The 21,645-nt window shown below is 48.0% G+C and overlaps 1 long non-coding RNA gene across 8 annotated transcripts in view; it reads right to left on the bottom strand.

The window, feature by feature from the left end:
- The window catches only part of LOC146035212 (uncharacterized), a 286,716-nt gene that overhangs the window by 89,768 nt on the left and 175,303 nt on the right, over window positions 1-21,645 (bottom strand). For 7 of the 8 annotated variants that reach the window (XR_014460597.1, XR_014460593.1, XR_014460598.1 and 4 more), the window contains 2 exons: window positions 21,117-21,292; window positions 14,832-14,882 (listed from right to left, as the gene is read on the bottom strand). This is a non-coding gene — a long non-coding RNA (uncharacterized LOC146035212). The remainder of the gene's footprint in view (window positions 1-14,831; window positions 14,883-21,116; window positions 21,293-21,645) is intronic. The other variant, XR_014460595.1, reaches the window with a different exon arrangement.

Below are 21,645 nucleotides of genomic sequence, written 5' to 3'. Positions count from 1 at the left end.
GTAGCGTACTACAGTGGCCAGCTGGACACAGTAGCACGCTCACTCCCAACTTGCTTACGAAGTGTGGCCGCAATAGCACAACTAGTAAACAAGAGTGAGGATGTGGTGTTGGGACACGATTTAACTGTTCATGCTCCCCATGCTGTCTCTGCCCTCCTAAATTCTGCCCAAACACGTCATGTGTCCTCAGCACGGTTCACAAAGTGGGAACTGGCGCTGATGGCCCCAGTAAATATTACCATCAAAAGATGCAACACACTAAACCCAGCCACATTCCTTCCTCATGTGCCCTCCAAGGCACAAAGGGTGGAGGGTGATGGGAATGTTGCTGAATATGGTAAAGCAGAGTTTAGTGAGGGTGAGGACAAGCATGATTGCATGACCTACCTGAATCAGACCTTTACAGCACGTCCTGACATAAGCGACTGCCCATTAAGTGAGGTAGACATAACCTTATTCACTGATGGTAGCTGTCATAGACAGACGGAGACGGGAGAGCTGTGCACAGGCTACGCGGTAGTAGATGGAGAAGGTATTGTGGAAGCTGAACCCTTGGGACCACCTCACTCAGCACAAGTAGCAGAACTGGTGGCACTGACCAGAGCATGTGAACTGGCCAAAGGAAAATCAGTTAACATATATACCGACTCCAGATATGCTTTCGGAGTAGTGCATGATTTTGGAGCCCTATGGCGCCTCCGAAATTTCATGACGGCGGCTGGCACACCAGTGGCGCATGTGACATACATTAGAAGACTTCTGGGAGCTATCCAGCTCCCAGACAGAGTGGCTGTTATAAAGTGCAAAGCTCACACATCAGAGAAGGACCCGGTGTCGCTTGGTAACAGCCGCGCTGATGAGGCAGCGAAAAGGGCCGCATGCCCTGTAAATATTTTGACCCATCCTACAAACCTTTGTACACTGAACATGGTATCCACATCCAAACTGATAGACATGCAGAATTTGTGTTCCCCACAGGAAAGAGCAGTATGGAAGTCGAAGGGATGTGGCCAAGAGTCCACCGGACTTTGGAGAGATGGACACGGGAAACCAGTGGCCCCCAGGGCATACCTTCCTAGTCTAGCCGAGGCGGCCCATGGGCTGATACATCTTGGGAAGGAAGGTATGTGCAAGCTGGTAAAGGCCTACTGGTGTGCACCAGGGTTCGCTTCTCAAGCAGGTAGAGTGGCAATGTCATGCCTCACCTGTTTGAGGAAGAACGTTGGAAAAGCCATCCCAACAGAGCCATCCCACATCCCTCCTACAGAAGGCCCTTTCCAGGTAATACAAATCGACTTCATACAGTTACCACCCTGTAGAAATTTGAAATATGTATTAGTATGTGTTGACATGTTTTCCAGCTGGGTGGAGGCTTTCCCCGCTGCCTCCAACACTGCTACCTTTACAGCAAAGAAAATATGTCAGGAGTTTGTCTGTAGATATGGTATCCCAAAGGTCATTGAGAGTGACAGAGGCACTCATTTCACAGGAGAGGTCTTCCAAATCATGTGTAAACTCCTGGGGATTAATAGTAAACTTCATACTCCATATCGTCCCCAGGCGAGCGCCAAAGTTGAGAGAATGAATGGTACTATTAAGAACAAATTGGGTAAAGTCATGGCTGAAACAGGGTTGTTATGGCCAGAGGCACTGCCTATTGTGCTGTATAGCATTAGGACCACTCCCAGGGCTCCGCTCAACTTGTCCCCCTTCGAGATATTGTTTGGTCGGCAGCCACACGTCATGATAGACCCACAGGATGATCTCAAGTGTAACAATGAGCTAACTGTACAGTATATCCTAAAGCTAAACAGCTAAGGAAACAACAAAAGGAGCTGAATTTATTAACACCTGATATGCCTATCGAGAATTGTCATAATCTTAAACCAGGAGACTTTGTTATGATCCGAAATTTTTTACGCTCAGGTTGTTTGATAGACCGTTGGGAAGGACCGTACCAAGTTTTGTTGACCAGCACTACATCAATTAAAGTCGCAGAGAGAGAGACTTGGATACATTCGTCCCACTGCAAGAAAGCCAGTAACCCAGAGTCCCAGTGTGCAGAGAGCGAAAGAGAAGAAGTATCGCTAGAAGCATTGTTCCGGGAAAACTGAAAGGCAGCCAAGGTCAAGCAACCTGAGCGAGCAAAGGTCAAAGAGCAGAGCAAATAAAGGTCCCCTGGTAGAGATGATGGAAGGACTCCAAGCAACAGGTTCACAGTTGTACATCTATTTCTTTGTTTTCTTCCTGTTTCCTCTTCCTCATTCAAGGATACTCGGTGGCTGCCACATTCTAGAGCGATCGGAGCGGAGTTCTGACAGTGTAATAATGGACCCAGATATGGGTGAGGTAGAATCCCTAAACCAGCTTGATACTTTGCCCATAGCAGGAGAAGGTAAAAGGTATGAGGAAAACGTAGTTCAAGGGCTATGTGATGAGTTATTGTCTGGTGAGTACTGTGTCTGTAGATATTGTCAACCGAAAATGGAAGAAGAATGCATCCAGCGATGTCAGTCGACAAGTAAGGCAACTACAGGCCGACATCCATTGAGTGATTACCACTCACTAGTGGGTAAGGTCTTAAACCAAACAGAATGCTGGGTGTGTTCACAAGTGCTACATAAAAGGAGTAGTGTAGGCCTAGTCCCATACCCGCTTAATATTTCGGAGATAAGCGTATTAAATAAAGGGAGGCCACTGGATAAGAGATACCTGTATACCAGGTCCCCTAGTCTTAGATTACACCCATACCAAGTGGACAAATCCCTGGTATGTATGAACTTCTCGAGTTCCAGAACGATTGGTACTTGGGAAGTGACATGGCACAACCAGACAATAACTTACTCCCAGCGTCCAGATGGAGAGCCTATTGATAAGGAATTATTGTAAAAGATCCGAACCAGTGGGAGACACTATAAATATGTCTACACGGTGAAGAGAAATAAAATGATGGCCGGCAGAGTATCAGCCGGCTACTGTAATATGACCCTACAGCCAGAAACCTGTGAGGAACGAGTCAGGGAGCAGGGGACGGGGATGTTCTTATGGATAATGTGTGACAAGATCATGAAATACTCTGTCCCTTATTTTCTCCCTGACGATGTTTATTATATTTGTGGTAGAAGGGCGTACAAATGGCTCTCCATGAACTACGTTGGAATTTGTTATTTAGGTAGAGTGTTACCTGAAGTGATGACCCTCACACATGAGAAGATGGTAAGCATACACAGAGGTATACCTCCTCCTTACACTCATACCCATTATGATCAAATCCATAAAAGGGATTTAACAATCAAGAAAGAACCCCTAGCTTCTGAAATGATACACGAGTCATTCGGTATCCAACTCCTCATTGCATTAGATATCACCCATACCGCCAGAGGAGTCATAAATTTTAAGTATATCCAAGCATTAGCCAGCTTGGTAGATAACATCACTGAGATTTATGATGACACCTTTAGATACACTGGGAAGGAGTTACAAGCATATAAAAGAGAGCTAGTCCAACATCGGATGGTGTTGAACTATCTGACAGCTATGAAAGGAGGATATTGTGTCACCCTCTCTACACAGTTTGGGGTGAAATGTTGTACATATATCACCAACAATACTGAAGACCCAGAAGAAATCATCGATCATCGGATGGATGAGATTCTTCAGCTTAAATGGGAATTTAGAAGGGAACACAGGGGGGCGTGGCCTGGCGTTACAGGGAGCGAGACGCGTCTCTGTGAGCGCTCCCGAAGTTGGCCCCAAAAAGCTACAAAAAGCTATATAAAGCGGCAAATTACCGGCTCCAGACCGCTTGACTGAGCCCAGCAGACTCTTGACTACTGCCCGGCTCGGTAGTGTGGGCGCCGCGGAGTCGGGGAGGGGAGAAATCCCGTCCTGCGGATTGCGGCCTGCACCTGCCTTGAAGCCGCGGCCTCGAGTGCCTTCCCGTGCCCGTGTCGGAGCTCCAGGACCTCGTCGCGGCCGAACGTGACAGCCGGAGGCGGAAGGAGGGACGGAAATCTGCGGGGGAGACGGCGGAGGGGTGCCCCTACCTCCCCCACCTCAGTTGAAGCACCGGTGAGACTTGGTGGACGGGAGGGGAGCCGGGAAAAGCGGGCGCTCAGCAGCGCTGGTTGGGGCGGCGGCCATCTTGGCTCAGGCGGTCCCGGGAGGCTGCTGCTCCCGGGGGGCTGCTGCTCCTGCTGCCGCCACGGCCTGTGAGTAAAACGGCTGGCGGGGGGGTCAACTTCTACAACCCTGACCACCCCAGATGAAAGGGTGACCCACAGACTGCCCACACACAATATACCCCCCCTCTCCCTCTCAAGGATATAGAGAGCAGGCTGTACACCAGCCGGTACACGAGTCTGTGACAACTGCACAGAAGTATCAAACCGTCTGCCAGACGCATTCTGGGGTGCAAGCCCCTTCTGGGTAGTCTCACTTCGGTGGCTATACAATATAGCAAGTCGGGGCCACCCTCATATCCCCCTTTGCCAACACTACCCGGCCGCTTCTGGGAACTCCCCCCCCACCAGCGTCAGTATCCTGCATCTGACACCTCTCGTGAAGGCCAGGGCCTGGGCCTTTTGGCCCGTGAACTCTGCTCCGCTATCCCCTGGAAGCGTTACCTCTGGTCCTAGGGGGTGCACTGCGGTACCCTGTCACAACATGCCGGTCTAATGACCTTTGCGTTGGCGGAGAGGCCCTGACTCAGAGTTAACTGTACGAGATATGTGAACCATCACCTGTGTTCCTGCCTTCTACGTCACAAAGCTTGTTGGAGCCCAATCTTGTAAATTTATCACCAAGAGTTCCCGCTTTACCCCTAATATGCCTAACAAAAAGAATAAGGTGCCTAAGTCAGTGTCACAAGTTGACTTTTTCAAACTCCCCCCGGTGAGTGCTAAGAAGCATAAGGACGCCGGGGACCCCCCCCCCCCCACTCTATCCCCTGCAGTCTCGCCCCAACCCCCCCAGGCACTCCCCCCACTTGAACATCACTCACCAGATGTAGCGGCTCTGGATAATGGTCAGGCCCTTACGGTAGGATCTATGAAAATCCTCCTCACTCAATTTAAAAAAGAGGTCTCTGAAGATTTCAGATCCACCCTACAGGCATGCCAGAGATCTATAGACGACCTAGGCGGCCGTACTGACCACATCGAAACCAAAATGGGGGAATTCGCCACTTCCCATAATGAACTGATCTCTTCTCATGAAGCTCTACAGGCGGAAGTCTCCGCCCTCCGCGACAAGATTGCCGATATGGAGGACAGATCCCGCCGTAATAATATCAGAGTCCGCGGTATCCCAGATTCGGTGTCAAATAGCAGCCTGAACGATTACATCACCGAGGTCTTCCAAAAGCTCCTCCCAAATTGCTCTAGAGCGGACTTACTACTTGATCGGATCCACAGGCTCCCTAAAGGTAAAGGAGCCCCAGCTGAGGCCCCCCGCGACGTGCTTATGAGGGTCCACTTTTATCATGTAAAAGAAGCAATCCTAAAAGCTGCAAGACCCTCCGAGGATTCAGCTAACACACTGGGGCCTCTGCAATTATTTGGAGATCTCTCCCAAGATACACTAGCCAAAAGACGCTCCTTCTACCCCGTGACAACGGCCCTTCGCAAGGAAGGCATCCCCTATAGATGGGGCTTCCCTACAAAACTTCTACTCAACAGAGGCGGCTCAACGGTGGTCCTCTCCACAGTGGAAGAAGGGATGCGCTTCCTCTCCACCATTCAGCAAAGCAACACCACTTCATCTCCCCGTGCCGAGGGTGGGCTCCAGCGGGTCTGGTCTGCCCAGGACGGGGGTCAATGATCTACCCTCACTCTACAGGCGCGCGGGCCCTACGCCGCGGTGCCCTCTGGAGGTGATACAAGGTACTCTACATTATGGGTATTAAAGATCTATGGTGACTACTGCTAGAACTGGACTCTTTCCCATTGATGGCTCCCTCGGGTATACCTCTGCAGAGAGCCCCAATGGACTGAGGTACTCATGGTTCCTTGTTGGACTTTAATTCTAGTTTTCTCTCCTCTCTGCTTCTTTTCTTTCTCCTTTCTTTCGGTGACCGGGTGTCCTTTGGGGCTATACTTATGCAACAAGGTGGGTCTTCTTGGGCCCAACCCCTACAGGATGCTCGGCCACCCTGCGCACCTCCCAGGGAGTGCCCCTCCTGGGTTCGGGTCTGGGACCTTGCGCCACTAGTGAGTTTATCTACACGTTGTATATTGTCAAATTTGATTGTTCGTTAGTTTACCATTTTATATGTCGGGTGTTTGTTTTGTTGATTGCTCTAGGTTCAGTCAACCTAGCCTCGATAGTTGTAGATCTGTTTCTGTGGTCTCTCCGCCCATTAGGCCACCACCCCCCTTGCGTAACCAAGGTGTGCCATGGTTTGGCACCCTATTCCCCCCCTGGCAGGGGGTTCGTACTCCCCTTCCCCTCTTTGGTTTTTTCCCCTCCCCTTTTTTAACCCACCACCTTGTCGCAATACTGTGTGCCCTTTCAACCCACATACTCTACATCAATCATCATGCCAAGCACATCTCTCTTTAGACAATTATGGTTAACTTACTATCTATAAACGCCAATGGCCTCAACTCCCCCAACAAAAGGAAAATAGCCCTGAACTTTTTCCGAAAACACAAGGCCCATATAGTTGCAGTTCAGGAAACGCATTTCATGTCCTCAGCCCCGCCTCTCTTTCATGATAGATTCTTCCTGGCCTGCTATACGGCCAACGGCCCCACCAAGAAAGCGGGGGTAGCGATTCTTTTCTCCCAGAATTGTGACTTCTCTCTCACTTCTCAATATGCAGACCCAGAGGGCAGGTTCCTTATCCTGACCGGACTATTAGACAACAGGGAAGTCACAATAGTTTCGTCCTACGCTCCAAATAGCAAGCAGATCTCTTTCTGTAGGAAACTGCTAGACAAAGTCCATCAGCTAGCAAAGGGGGCCTTAATAATCTTGGGGGATTTCAATCTCACGCCAGATCCCTCCTCAGATAACTCCAACCCTCATCCCTTTGTCAGGTCTCGCCCCCCCCCCCCCCCCCCCCCAATCTAGAGGTCTACAGGCCGTACTGGCGGAATACGACGTGTACGATCTGTGGAGGATTAAAAATCCGACAACTACGGACTACACGTTTTATTCTCACCCGCACAGATCGTACTCCAGAATTGACCTAGCACTTTCAGACAAATGGTCCATTGGCTCCTTCAGTGAGGTAAAGATTCTCCCCAGGTCTTGGTCGGATCACTCCCCACTTTTCTTGAGGTGGGCCATCAACGAGAGAGTCACCTGCCCAGGCCCTTGGAGATTGGGGGCCCATAGTTAAACCATCTTGGAGTCTCGGCAGGAGATACATAAGTCCCTTTCCCAGTATTTGTCCCTCAACTCCCCGGAGGACACATCTACATTCACTCATTGGTGCGCCCTAAAAGCAGTTGTGCGGGGTCGGCAATAAAAATAGCATCCAAAATCAAAAGGGAGAGTAGAGAGACGCAAACAAGCGCAGAGGCGAACCTAGCGACACTAGAGGCAGCTCACAAAGCGGACCCTTCTGATAGCGCTACTTTGAAATCCCTAAAGGAGGCAAGAGATAGAGTTAATAACCTCTACCTTGATATAGTCCACCGCAATATCGCTAGGCTCAACCAGAAATATTATCTCTTAGGTAACAGGGCTGGGAAAATGCTAGCGAGGAGGCTGAGGGGTAGACGGGCGAAGGAGAAGATCCGCATGATTCACTCTGATAAAGGCGCAAAGGTGTTCGACCCGAAAGAAATAGCGGATGTCTTTTCATCATACTATTCTAAATTGTACAACCTAGGTGACGATTCCGAGACCCCTCAGCCGACCCTTGAAGGTATAAGGGGATTCCTAGACGACATCCTCTTGCCTTCCTTGACCCCCGAGGTTTGCACGTCCCTAAATGCCCCCTGGACCTTGACGGAAGTACAGAGTGCAATTGACGCTCTCCCAGCCGATAAGGCCCCAGGCCCCGATGGATTCCCCTCAAACTTCTACAAGACATTTAGGGATCAATTAGCCCCTGTCCTGATTAGAGTTTTTGATGAAGCCTCAAAAGCTAAACAGTTCCCCCCCGAAATGCTAGAGTCCCGCATAGTGACGATAGCCAAGCCCGGCAAATCGCCTTCCTCAACACAAAACTACAGGCCCATAGCCCTACTTAATACCGATTTAAAGTTATACGCCAAGTTGGTAGCTAATCGGATAGGCCCCTTGCTCCCCTCTTTGATAAAGAACGACCAGGTAGGATTCGTCCTAAATAGACAGGCCCCTGATAATACCAGAAGAGTTATTGATATTATCGAATTTTGTGCTGCAGAAAAGACCCCTCTCTTAGTCCTCTCCTTGGACGCGGAGAAGGCCTTTGATAGGCTCCACTGGGGCTTTATGCGAATGACCCTAGAGAAATTTGGATTTAACGGATGGATCCTAGACTCCATTCTGGCCTTGTACTCTCACCCCTCTGCTAGAGTCTTCACGAACGGGTGCACCTCTTCCAGTTTTAAGATTTCCAATGGCACACGCCAAGGGTGCCCCCTCTCCCCCCTGATTTATGCGCTGGCTATAGAACCCCTAGCAGAGCGCATCAGAAGGGACAATCTCATCATAGGCCCAACAATAGGCAATATATCTCATAAAATTAATCTATTTGCTGATGATGTTCTTCTGTGCATTCTAGACCCGATCAACTCCCTTCCGGCCCTACATAAAGCCCTATCTGAGTACTCAAAAGTCTCCTACTATAAGCTTAATACCAGTAAAACGGAAGCCCTGCCCATATATATTACCCCCGAAACGGTCATCAAATTGAAGGAAACCCAAAGTACGCTTGGCAGACTTCATCTATAAAATATCTTGGCATACAGCTTGCGTCAGGGACCCACCTAGTTGACGCTAATTATAAACCACTACTTAAAGCCTTCTCAGACCTAACCAATGAGTGGATGTTACAAGATGTCTCCTGGCTGGGCAGGATAGCGGCCGCCAAGATGGTCCTTCTACCAAAATTAATGTATCTCTTCCGAGCAATTCCTAGACTCCCCCCAAAGCCACCCTACAAAAATTCAATCAAATTCTATCTAAATATATTTGGAGAGGATCCAAACCCAAAATAGCTAAAAAATGGTTGATCTTGCCCAAGGGGAGCGGGGGAGTGGCTTACCCAGACCTGGATCTCTATGCAGAGGCGTGTGTCCTGAATCAACTAAGAGATTGGCTCTCTGATTCCAATCAAAAACCCTGGGTGCAAATAGAAAGCTCATATACCACTCCGGCCCAGTTGTCAGATATGCTATGGCTCCCCAAAGGGATCGCACGCAAGCACGGGACTAATTGCAAATCTATCCAAGTGTCTCTGGAGGTATGGCACAGACATTTAAGCAGGCTAGATAATCTGCCACTCCCAGCCCCGTCCCTCTCCCTTAAATCCCTCGGTGCAATGATCCCGGTCCCTTACCTTAATAGATGGATAGAGAGGGGGTTAACAACTATTGAGGGAATGTTTAAAGACGGACATTTAAGAAGCTTCAGGGATTTACAGGACACCTTCAACATTCCGAGACAGGATTTCTTCATCTATGTCCAGCTGAGAAGTTGGCTCCAGACTCACTCTCAGTCCCCCAGACTAGCAACAAAGCTCCCCCCTGACATTGAATTAATACTCAAATCCCCCTCCCACAAAGGAGGGATCTCAAAATGGTACTCCTATCTCCTTTCTACCCAAACTAGACATAAAGCATCCTTCCAAACCAGCTGGGAAACTGACCTGGCCAGACCCCTCGATGAGGAGGACTGGGACAGTATCTTTAAAACTTGCTTCAAGCTCTCCAGGTGTCTACATCACGCGGAGATGTTCTTTAAGCTCATACACAGAGCCTACTTCACCCCGGAGAGGCTCCACAAGATTTGGCCCTCAGTCTCGAACCTATGTTGGAGGAAGTGCGGGCAGGTGGGTAATATATACCATGTGTTTTGGAGCTGCCCCGCAATCCAGCCACTCTGGGTGACGGTATTTCAGACCCTGAGTATCATTGTTAAACAAGATGTAGTACCTGACCCCGCAGTGGCTCTTCTACACGTATTTCCTTGCATTTTGACTGCAGCAGATAGATACGTAGCGGGCCATATCTTCGTGGCCACAAAGGCGGCGATAGCGAAACTTTGGAAATCCGACATAACCCCCACCATGGACGCTATCCTTAAAAAGGTCCACAAGCACTTTACATTCGAGACCACGGGGGCCAAATACTCGAGCTCCCCTAACTCTATCCATATTAAATGGTTTAACTGGTCCCTCTTCTGCGACGATTATGGCAGATCTAATTTAACATCAGAGCTACTAGATGTTACAGACTTAGGCTGATGCTCCCATTCATGTATTGCTTTTGGTATGTTACTGATGTATTGATTCTTGTCTTTTCCTTTTACTATATTAGCATTGTAAACAACTGTGATTGTCAACTGTAATCATATGGCAAATGTAAGCGACATCCTCCCCTCCCCCGGCCTCCCTCCCTTCTTTCTTTTTTTTTTTTTTTTGTTTTGTTCCCACGTCCCTCCTCCCCGTTCTCATAAAATCAATGGAGATGGTCCCCCTGGGGACATTTGTGTTTCTCAATAAAAATTGAATATGGAAAAAAAAGAAGGGAACACAATATCAGCCTGGCAGAAATAGGTAACAAAGTTAGCGAATGGACCTCCTGGTTGAATCCAATGCACTGGTTCTCCGGTTTAGGAGAATGGGCGCAAGGAATCATAGCTAACATAGGAAAACTCCTTCTCTGTATCGGTGGTGCCATCATAGTCTTTGTGTTACTGTTCAAATGTTTAAAGGTGGTGACCCGGGGAAAGACAAAACGTACCGAAATCATGAGTGTAAGAACGAGAGATGCAGAGGAAGACCAGGGTTTGGTATATGACCCGAGAATCGAAACCACCTCCCTTTAAAGAAACCATATTTGTGAAAGTGTATATGTTGTAACATCCCCTGTTTTTATTTTTATCCCAAAAATTGTACAGTATGCTTCGTCACCCTGAGTAGATTGTTTGATAAATGCGGCCCATCGTTTATCCATGATCCTGGATCGGCCAAAGAGCAGATGGTTTACTCCCCTTATATGTTTAATTCACGGATCCCAATTTCTCTGTTAGGATTATGAATTTCTGTATTGTTATGTAAAATGTTTGTATTGTAACAGTTTTATATTTACTGTTAAAGGGTGGACTGTTAAAGTCGAGTTGCATACACGCCATTTTACGATAGTATGGCCGCCATTTTGGTTCGCAGAGTTGCGCAAATAAAGTTTCCATACCCGAGTCTGTGTGACAAAGTGGACCAGAAGAGTAGCCATACTATTACACATAAATTCATAAGAACATACTGACACTAAATAAAATATAGTTAAAGGTTTAGAACGCCACACATAGCTTAGTTAGCATTGCTTACATCCGTCTGTATCATGTTTAGTACCGTTACGTTCCGTTTCTTATGCGCAGTATTCCGGTCATTGCGAATATTTCGCAATACACACGGCCCGATAGTTATGGACATAATCCATATTCCCAGGACAGTTTCTGTTGAAAAAGGTATAACAAAGGAATCCAGATGTAACCGGTTCTTACAGCTATTTACAACCCCTGACGACGATACTGACGTAACAAAGGACTCCAAAGTTCACTCCCCTGCACCTATTCAAACCAGGTGCATCATTTTACCCCCAATCACAGAGGACCTGACATACGACCTCCGACCAATAGGAATGGCCTTTGACCTCCCCCTTCTGACCCTATAAGATAGGTGACCCAGGGCGGCCTTGGTCACTTCGGCACATCTTCCTTTCCCTGACCTTCGACCGGGCTATAGTTCAACCCTGAACGATAGCGAGCTCCGACCGGACTGCGCTGCGCATATTTGATGAGATGGTAAACGGTTGCATTCACGGTACTTATTTTTATTGTATTGTTGGCTGATTGTATCCTGTATCTGTTTTCTTCCCCTAGTAGAGCCTGATTATTGTATTCATTGTTAGTCTATTGTATTACCCGTTATACCTGTATTTTCTATTCCTGTAACCCCCTTTTGTCCATTAGGGACTTAAATACATCTTTTTTTACGGAGTTTCTATCTCCTTACTTCTATACTGTGGTTGTGTCTGTTATTCGCATTTAGCGATAAAGGTATATTACGGACACTATCCTCAAAGGTATATTCGCAAATTAGAGACAAATTACTGCGAAGGGATCTCTTATTAAGGTATTGGTTCTTTGGTGTATAATACACAATAAAGGTACACTACGCTGCGCTACGTTTTGTTCGCACGTAGTTAGGTTTAAAAGGGTACGCAGGTTACGGACATAATACGTAACCTGCGCTTTTCACTTATTGTTTCTTTGGTCATATTTAATCGACATTAACAGCCCCCATATAAATATGGAGCTGGGACCTGTGCACAGGTAGCAATTGAAGGGAACTGTCAGCCCTGGACTTACTACTCCAAGCCAGGAGTCAGACCGACAGAAGTGGACACCAACCCCAGGGATACTGCACGGAATAGACAGCTAGGGACTTCCTTATCTCTCCCCCTGCATGCCTCTCTCCTGTTCTCTCCCTGTCTATCTCCTCTGTGTGCCTCTCTCCTGTTCTCTCCCTGTCTATCTCCTCTGTGTGCATCTCACCTGCTCTCTCCCAACCAGACCCAACCATTACGCTGCCAGGATAGATGCCTCATGCCGGGCTGCAAAACATAGTGAGCATTATTGTAAGGGGCACTACTGGGGGCATTATATGTAATGGACACTACTGGGGGCATTGTGTAAGGGGCAATAATTGGGGTATTAACCTTATAAGTACTGTGGGGAATTACATGTAGCATAATGAGTTATGGGCATTACGGTGTGTGAATGTGTAATTAGCATTACAGTGTACGGCATAATGTATATTGGGCTTTAAATTTGAAGGAAACAAACAAAAAAAAAACACTATGCATTTTTCTATGTGTGTTTGGGGGGCCCAGACTATATTTTTGCACCTGGGCCCATAACTCTCTTGTTCCGCCTCTGCATTGCATATATACCCCCATAGAAGCACACACTGAATAACTGCATATACCCCCATATCAGCACACATTGCATATATACCACCACAATAGCACACACTGAATAACTGCATATACCCCCATATCAGCACACATTGAATATATACCACCACATCAGCACACACTAAATAACTGCATATATCCCCATATCAGCACACATTGCATATATACCAACACATCAGCACAGACTGAATAACTGCATATACCCCCATATCAGCACACATTGCATATATACCAACACGTCAGCACAGACTGAATAACTGCATATACCCCCATATCAGCACACATTGCATATATACCACCACATCAGCACACATTGCATATATACCACAACATCAGCACACACTGAATAAGTGCATATAGCCTCATATCAGCACACATTGCATATATACCAACACATCAGCACAGACTGAATAACTGCATATACCCCCATATCAGCACACATTGCATATATACCACATACCTCCCAACTGTCACGATTTTAGAGGGACAGTCCCGATTTTCGGGTACTGTCCCGCTGTCCCACCCGCGGCAGGCATTGTCCCGCTGCGGGGGGGTGACAGTTGGGAGACCCCCCAAACTAGTAGAATAGACGCTGTGCGCATGCGCACAGCGTCTATTCTCGTATGAAAATGAGGTTGCGGCTAATTAGCATAAGCCGCGCCCTCATTTGCATACGCCCCGCCCCTTTTTCGGACGTGTCCCTATTTCGGCAAATCAAAAGTTGGGAGGTATGATACCACCACATCAGCACACACTGAATAACTGCATATATCCCCATATCAGCACACATTGCATATATACCAACACATCAGCACAGACTGAATAACTGCATATACCCCCATATCAGCACACATTGCATATATACCAACACGTCAGCACAGACTGAATAACTGCATATACCCCCATATCAGCACACATTGCATATAAACCACCACATCAGCACACATTGCATATATACCACAACATCAGCACACACTGAATAAGTGCATATAGCCTCATATCAGCACACACTACATATACCACTACATCAGCATACCTCCCAACATGACCCTCTCCAGGAGGGACACAATGCTCTGTTCTGAACTTTCCACTTAATGTATGATTACCATCACCTGTGGTAAAACACCTTACTTTTCAATTAACCAGTCCCACACAGGTGAAGGCAATCCATAAATTAAGAGGAAAGTCCAGGAACAGAGCATTGTGTCCCTCCTGGCATGGGTCATGTTGGGAGGTATGCTATATAAATAAGACCCCGGTTAGACTTTGATACCTCAAAAAGACTCTGTGCGTTAATTGCCCATTTATGTGATTACATTATTTTAACAGTTCTTGTTTAAAACACATAATATCGCATAATAGAATATACCTTCACAGATTTCCCCTTAGAAGGCCCCAGCCATTTCCTGTCATTATGACATCACAGGACGCATCACAATGATGCTGAGTTCCATGTGATGTCACGCACAGCTACAGTTTCAGCCATTTGAAAAGGTAGTTTTCAGAGGAGAAAGACACAAAAATGAAGTGTTCGTGTTTCTGGACATTTTTAGTTCTAGGATTATTTATTACAACTGGCAAAGAAACAACTACTGTGACGTCTGAAGTCCCATACGTAGGATTCTCTACAGACCATGCCCCGACAACAGAAGGTGCCGACATTTCTGTATACACAGGATTGATGATTGCCATTACCTGTGTCGCTGTTGCATCTCTTGCAGTTAACATCGCCTTCTTGTATTACATCTTCAAAAGAAAAAAATCAGCTATAAAGTCAGAACCTGATATTGATACTGGATGTAACAACAGCGGGAGCATGGATGAAGAGGACAGCGGGAGCATAACAGAAACAGACGGCATTGATACAGTCAGAGAGGAAACACCAGAGAAACCCAAAAAACGTGTTTGGTTTATGGATGAAGAGGAGTCGCTTAAGAAGGCAGAAAAAGATGCAAATGCAATCAAATTACCACATACAAGACATATCAAGAGGAAGAGAAAATTCTTCTGCATGAAGAGAAAATTCTTCTGCATGAATTAAAGCAACAGCTCTGGCTTAGGAACCAAAAAGAGACCCAAATACAGGCTTGGGAACCAAAAAGAGACCCAAATACAGGCTTGGGAACCGAAGACAAAGAGACCCACATACAGGCTTGGGAACCGAAGACAAAGAGACCCACATACAGGCTTGGGAACCGAAGACAAAGAGACCCACATACAGGCTTGGGAACCGAAGACAAAGAGACCCACATACAGGCTTGGGAACCTGAGACAAAGAGACCCACAAAACAGGCTTGGGATCCTGAGACAAAGAAACCCACATACAGGCTTGGGAACCGAAGACAAAGAGACCCACATACAGGCTTGGGAACCTGAGACAAAGAGACCCACATACAGGCTTGGGAACCGAAGACAAAGAGACCCACATACAGGCTTGGGAACCTGAGACAAAGAGACCCACAAAACAGGCTTGGGATCCTGAGACAAAGAAACCCACCCCCTACCCCCCCCCCCTCCCCCCCCCCCCCCCCCCTCCCCACCCGTGGCTGTTACTGCATGGCTATCGGGCGTGGCCCCTTGGCGATGGGGTTACCAGTTATTTAAGAATTGGTAGTGGCACAGCCACCATGGACCAACGCAGTATTCATTTTGTTGTTGACTTGTTAAGTTAGAACCATCTATATGCGCTGTTGTGATAGAATGCACTGACAACTTTCAGCTTAATTTGCAAAACATCTATTATTCCATATAAATAATTCAGAAATCACACCAAAAGTTGTGCAAATATTAGGGCCATTTCTAGGCCATTTGGCTCCCAGAAAAAAATATGACATTTGCTGCCCAAACACATGTATACAATGTTCTGTGTCAGATCTACAGCAGACAGCAATGGGTGAATGTTCTCAGAGACCAGACACCCTGGGTGAGATTTAATAGGATGAGAGATTCAGAAAGTGAGAGAATTGGTGAGAAATCTCCAGTTTTTTTAAAGCGGCAATCATTTACACTGCTAAACCAGTTTGATTTTGCAGTATAAATGATTGCCGCTTTAAAAAAAACCCTGGAGATTTCTCACCAAATCTCTCACTTTCTGAAAATCTCATCCTATTAAATCTCACCCCCTGTGTGGTTTGTATGTTACTCTACTTTCCCAATTTTTAAAAAGCAGTGTGATGGGGACACCTGGAAACATATACTGCGACATCTGAGAGGCAAATCATATAATGACTTACCAAATTCAGATGCGCCCCAAAGCAGTAAAGGCCCCCATACTCTCGGCAATTTATCTGCAATTTGGGTTCTTTTCCTGTGATTGATTGCTGCAAAGAACCCAAACTGCAGGTGACTGACAGCGGGTCTGATGCAATGCGCGGCACTGTCACATCGCACGGGACCCTCCAAGTCGCCCCTGTTTGAGAAGTAATCCCCAGGATTGCTTCTGAGCCAGGCCTGCTTGGCTAGGATTGCATGCAAAATATATATCGCATGCAAAAGGACCGCATCCAATACGCCGCATGTGATCCTGCCGTCCGGAGGAGAAGTCACGACAGTGTTTGGGAGCCTTTAGATCTACTGTATTTGTGGAAGAAACGACACTGCTACTTGTTTATCTATCTTGTTTTCAATTAGTTTCCTATAAGTGGCCAGGGGTGGACAATTATTTCAGCTGGCGGCCACTTAATCATACTTGCCTACATTCTGGCTGCCCTTTCCGGGAGAGGGCTGCCAGCTCAGGGGGTGGGGGGGGGCGGAGCCACACGGGTGGCTATTTGAATGTCGGCGTGACCAGAACGATTGTGCTGTTTTTAGCCACGCCCCGACATGCAATGCCATTTTTAAGACATTGCACTGCGGTGGGTGGGGCTAAAATGGCGCAATTCACGGCATTTGACCTGCGGAACCCCCCCACACACACACACGGGGGGGGGGAGGGGCGCGGGAGCCGGACGGCTTTGCTGGAGGGTTGTCCCTCTTTCCGGGGGGCCGGGAGGGGGACCCGATTTACCCGAAGTGCAACCCTGCACTTAATACTTCCAGCAGATATTTGAGGGCACTCCAGAAATAGGGGGTGTGGTCACTCAAAAGGGGGTGTGTCTTTGAATGTATTGTAGCACACCATATACCCCTTTTACACATCATGTAACACAATAGTAGGCCCCTTATACTTGCCCCTTACATTAGTAATGTCACACACCTGCCCCCATTAGTAATGCCACACACCTGCCCCCATTAGTAATGTCACACACCTGCCCCCATTAGTAATGCCACACACCTGTCACTCTTTAGACATTCCAAACACCTGTGTGCCAGCCTTGAAAAATGGCGCCAATTGCTGCCCCATGCAGTCACGGCAACCCATCCTCGGCGGAGGTGCTACAGCTGTAGTGGCATGAGGGGAGTGGGCGGCTTGGCATATGTGTGTCCGATGGCAGCTGTGTGTGTGCAGTGTAGTCCTGCGGCCTTTCGCGCATGCGCCAGGCCGCACCTGGCATCTACTACGCACAGGCTGAGCGTCGGCTATACAGGACTACGCCGTGCGCACACAGCCGCCATCGGACACACATACAGCAGCCCACGGCCCGCCTGTTGCCCACCCCTGCTCTAGATGTCATCATACTGAAATACCACACAGTTTTTTCAATATGTATAAATCTTCACACTGTACTAAGATCTTGCCCAGTCCAAGTAATCTTCACGAGAGAGAAATATCAGGTAACAGACTGGTGATACAGGCAGGTGAATTTGCTGAGCAGCTCAGAGCATATATTCAAGTACGCATCAGGACAAGCCAGGATCAGACATTACAACCCACACCAGTGTTCTGGGAGACTCCCCACACCAGTCAAGCAAGACTCTAAGGGCCCCCATACACTAGGGCGACTTGTCCTAAGGACAAGTCGGCCCGACTACCCCTGAGCTCCCCCAGCATTTATCACATGTACTTTGGCACTTGATGTGCCATTAGTACATGTGATAAATCTGATGCGATTTATCACATGCAAAAAACCCAGGGAAGCGTCAGCAGAGGAGGGTCCGGTGGGTGCTGCTGGAGAGGTAGCGGGCAAGGTCAGTTGTAGAGGTAGACGGGGATCGGAGAGCAGCGTCCGGGGGATCGGCAGCGGCATCGGCAGGCTGGGAGCAGGGACCGGTCTGGGGGAGCGGCAGGAGATGTAGCGGCAGGCGGGGACCGCAGACGCAGAGCAGAGACCGGGGGCGCGGCAGGAGAATAGGAAGAAATCCTATTCAAAAGACTGGGCGGCCGCTGATTGGCTGAGAGCTCTCTCCTCCTCCTCAGCGTCATTCCCAGCAGCGTTGGACTGTGTCCTCAGCCGCAGCGTCCTGGGGCGGAGTTGGGGCAGCTGTCTCCCCGCCTGTATACAATAAATAGCATTGTATGACATACAATGATGTTTTACGCATCCTCCAACGTTTTCATACCCCCACTATCCACGTGGGCGTGGAGTTGATTTTATATAGCGTGGCGAGCACAGCGAGCCACCGAGCCCCGCAATGGGACGCGGATTACTTTACATGTATTACCTATTTAATATAGTTCTTTTGAAAAAATACACATAGAAAAACCAGGCGCTCCTGCAGGATATGAATTCTGTACTGCATAGCTTGTCTACCGGGTTCCGGATTAAAAAATCTACAGTGTCTAGATAGACCGCCAATGGGTAGACAACAAATGGTAGACATGCACATGTCGTCAGTGAAAAAATGTCAACATGTAAGTGGTCAACACAAAAAAAAAAGGTCGACATAAGTTTGGTGTCATTGTCATACAATGTTTCATGACAAAGTTATCCATTGTGATGTCACTGTCACCGTTTAGACCTGTGTAGCACAATATTGGTTGGTAGTGGATTAATCTCTGTGACCAGGGCTGATGCCATCACAAGTACAGATAAGGTGTCCTCTGCTGCCATCTAGTGTTTCAGGACCTATGCTGTATCCTTGAGAATAGAAAGTGTGGCGAGCCACCGAGCCCGAAGCGTGGCGAGGGGACGCGGAATACATGTTAAGTAATCCGTGTCCTGTCGCGGGGCTAGCTGCGCTTCGGGAGCGTGTTCCGCGTCCGTTCGCCACACTTTCTATTCTCAACTCCACGCCGACGTGGATAGTGGGGGTATGAAAAGGTCGGAGGACGCGTACCGCTGAGCTCGCCACGCTTTGGGTTGACGTTGATCGTGGGGTGGTGTTAACAATTGGGGGGGGCCATGTCACACTTCAGGGTGGCTATTTGGGGTCTGTGGGCCATTTAACATTGTTCCCTATGTGAAATCGCGGTAATCGCGTCGGTCGCATCGCATGCGTTTTTTTGGCCCCATGCGTTGCGACCGACGCGATTTTTTTCCTTGCGATGCCTAAGATCAAAATCGTGGGCGCCGTTCTAGGAAACAAGTACCGATATAGGTGCCGTTGCCTCCCCTATAATCTGCAAACAGTGGAACACTTCACTGCTGCACGCCCATAAAATGCTGGGCATACTCCTGATGCTGCTCCCTGCACACTCCCCTCCCCATAGGAACGCCTCGGTGACTGTGATAGTCCCCAAAGGCGTTTGTACAGCGGCCCTGCACATATGCAAATACGCATATGCGCAGAGCCAACCATCGGTCCCCGGAGCGAATACTCTGGGGACCAAGTAGAAATGTATCAGGCTCATTGTGGGGGGAGAGGGGGGGGTGTGTGTCTTGCAGGTGACAGCCGAGGAATAAAATGAAGGCCTAATTTATTCCATGCTTGTTAGCTATCACCTGTCCCGATGTATGACACGGCCTATTGGGACTGGTTGCATGAGGATACGTCTGTGTCTGTTACAACCCACCCGCTGCCACAATTCATATACAGAGGCACAAGGAAAGTAACTGGGGAGTGGCTGTCAGTGGGGGAGGCGTGTCTTTGCCAGTAACTGAGCTGCACTATCTCCGGCAGCAATGGCCATTCTGCACCTTCCATGTCCAATTATGCACCGACAGTGCGCACATCAGACACTTTGTGCTGCAGCTGGTTGAACAATTAAAATAATTTATGAATGATTTAATAGGCAAAACCAGCGCTTGTGGCTTCCAATAATAAAATATTGGGACAAACACAAGAATCCTGTCCCTCACCACGCAACGGAGTCTAAAGGCAGGGTTAGTGTGGCCCACATGGTACAGGGGAACCCAGGGTGGGCCCCACTGCCTGGGAATCCACCTCCTTCTCTAGGGATCAGGTTCCAGCCTGACAGTTGGCCACACCCCTTTTGGAGATTGGCCACACCCATAAACATGGGCCCCGACCACTACATTTCCCTAATGGGCCCTTCATGTTCCAGTCCAACACTGCTTAGGTGACATATAAACACAATTTACTTAATTTAATATGGGGCAGATGTATTAATTCAGGTGAAGTGATAAAGTAAAAAGTGATTATTCAGCAGCCACTCACGGGCAGATTTATTAAGCTCGGTGAAGTGATAATATGGCTGGTACTTTATCACCGACCAATCAGCTCCTAACAATGAAGTTACAGGATTGGTTTGAAAAACAACAGGTAGGAGCTGATTGGCCAGTGATAAAGATCAGACTTCACCGAGCTTAATAAATCTACCCCTCAATTCCCTGTAACCTGGCAGTTAGGAGCTGATTGGTTGGCATCTCCGTCCACCCCACCAAGCTTAATAAATGGGCATGCATGAGACTTGCCCACTTGACAAAGCTGGTAATCTGGCATTGAATAGTGTTTGGGGGCACCCCGAATGACGTGATCACTCACCCACGCCACCGATGCTGCCACGCTTTTTGATGCCACGCCCCCGCTTCACCGACTGAGCTCCGCCTCCCGCATGGATGAGTACAATACACAGAAGAAAGCTAGCACATGGCAAGCTCAATGCGTGTTCTATATACAGCCATCCCTCCGCAATGCTCCCGTAAGTGGCTCCACGTCTCCGGCACTGACAGAGTTAACCGGTAACTTATCGCCACTTACTCTAATCTGATCTCCCGTTTAGTCCTTTCATTTCTGTATCTTCTCCTTCAGGGGCCTCCAGTTTATCAGTCGTATCCTCTGTTTTCTTTTATCTGATTCCGCAGATCGCCCAATTATTGCCTCTAATCTGAATCCTCAGCCAGGTTTTTGATGTGTTTTGATGTCGGAGCTGAGCACTGTGGGAACAGATAGGGGATTACTTTTTGGCAAAATCAATTACTCACATTTCACGAAGCTAAAAATAGAATTCCCATTACAGAGATTGGACATCTTCAAATATTTAGCAGGGAGGCAGAATGTGACATGGGTCTCACATCGCCCGTGGAGTGCTGCCACTAATCAGCACATTACAGAGACGTCCTGTCCGCTACAGACAGCCGGGAACGCTCACTCACCCTTGTGCAGGCCGGAAAGGGCAAGTTCTCTATCCCGGTGGGCAATATGGGAACACAGTCAGCAATGAGACTGAGGGAACATGAATTATCCCAGCACATGCAGTATTAACACATAAAGGGGCCTATTTAAACAA

The sequence above is a fragment of the Crinia signifera genome, chromosome 9 (assembly GCF_055691185.1).
Source record: "Crinia signifera chromosome 9, ASM5569118v1, whole genome shotgun sequence".
NCBI lineage: Eukaryota > Metazoa > Chordata > Amphibia > Anura > Myobatrachidae > Crinia > Crinia signifera.
Note: the sequence above shows the minus strand (reverse complement) of the source record. Positions and strands in the feature narration are given on the sequence as shown.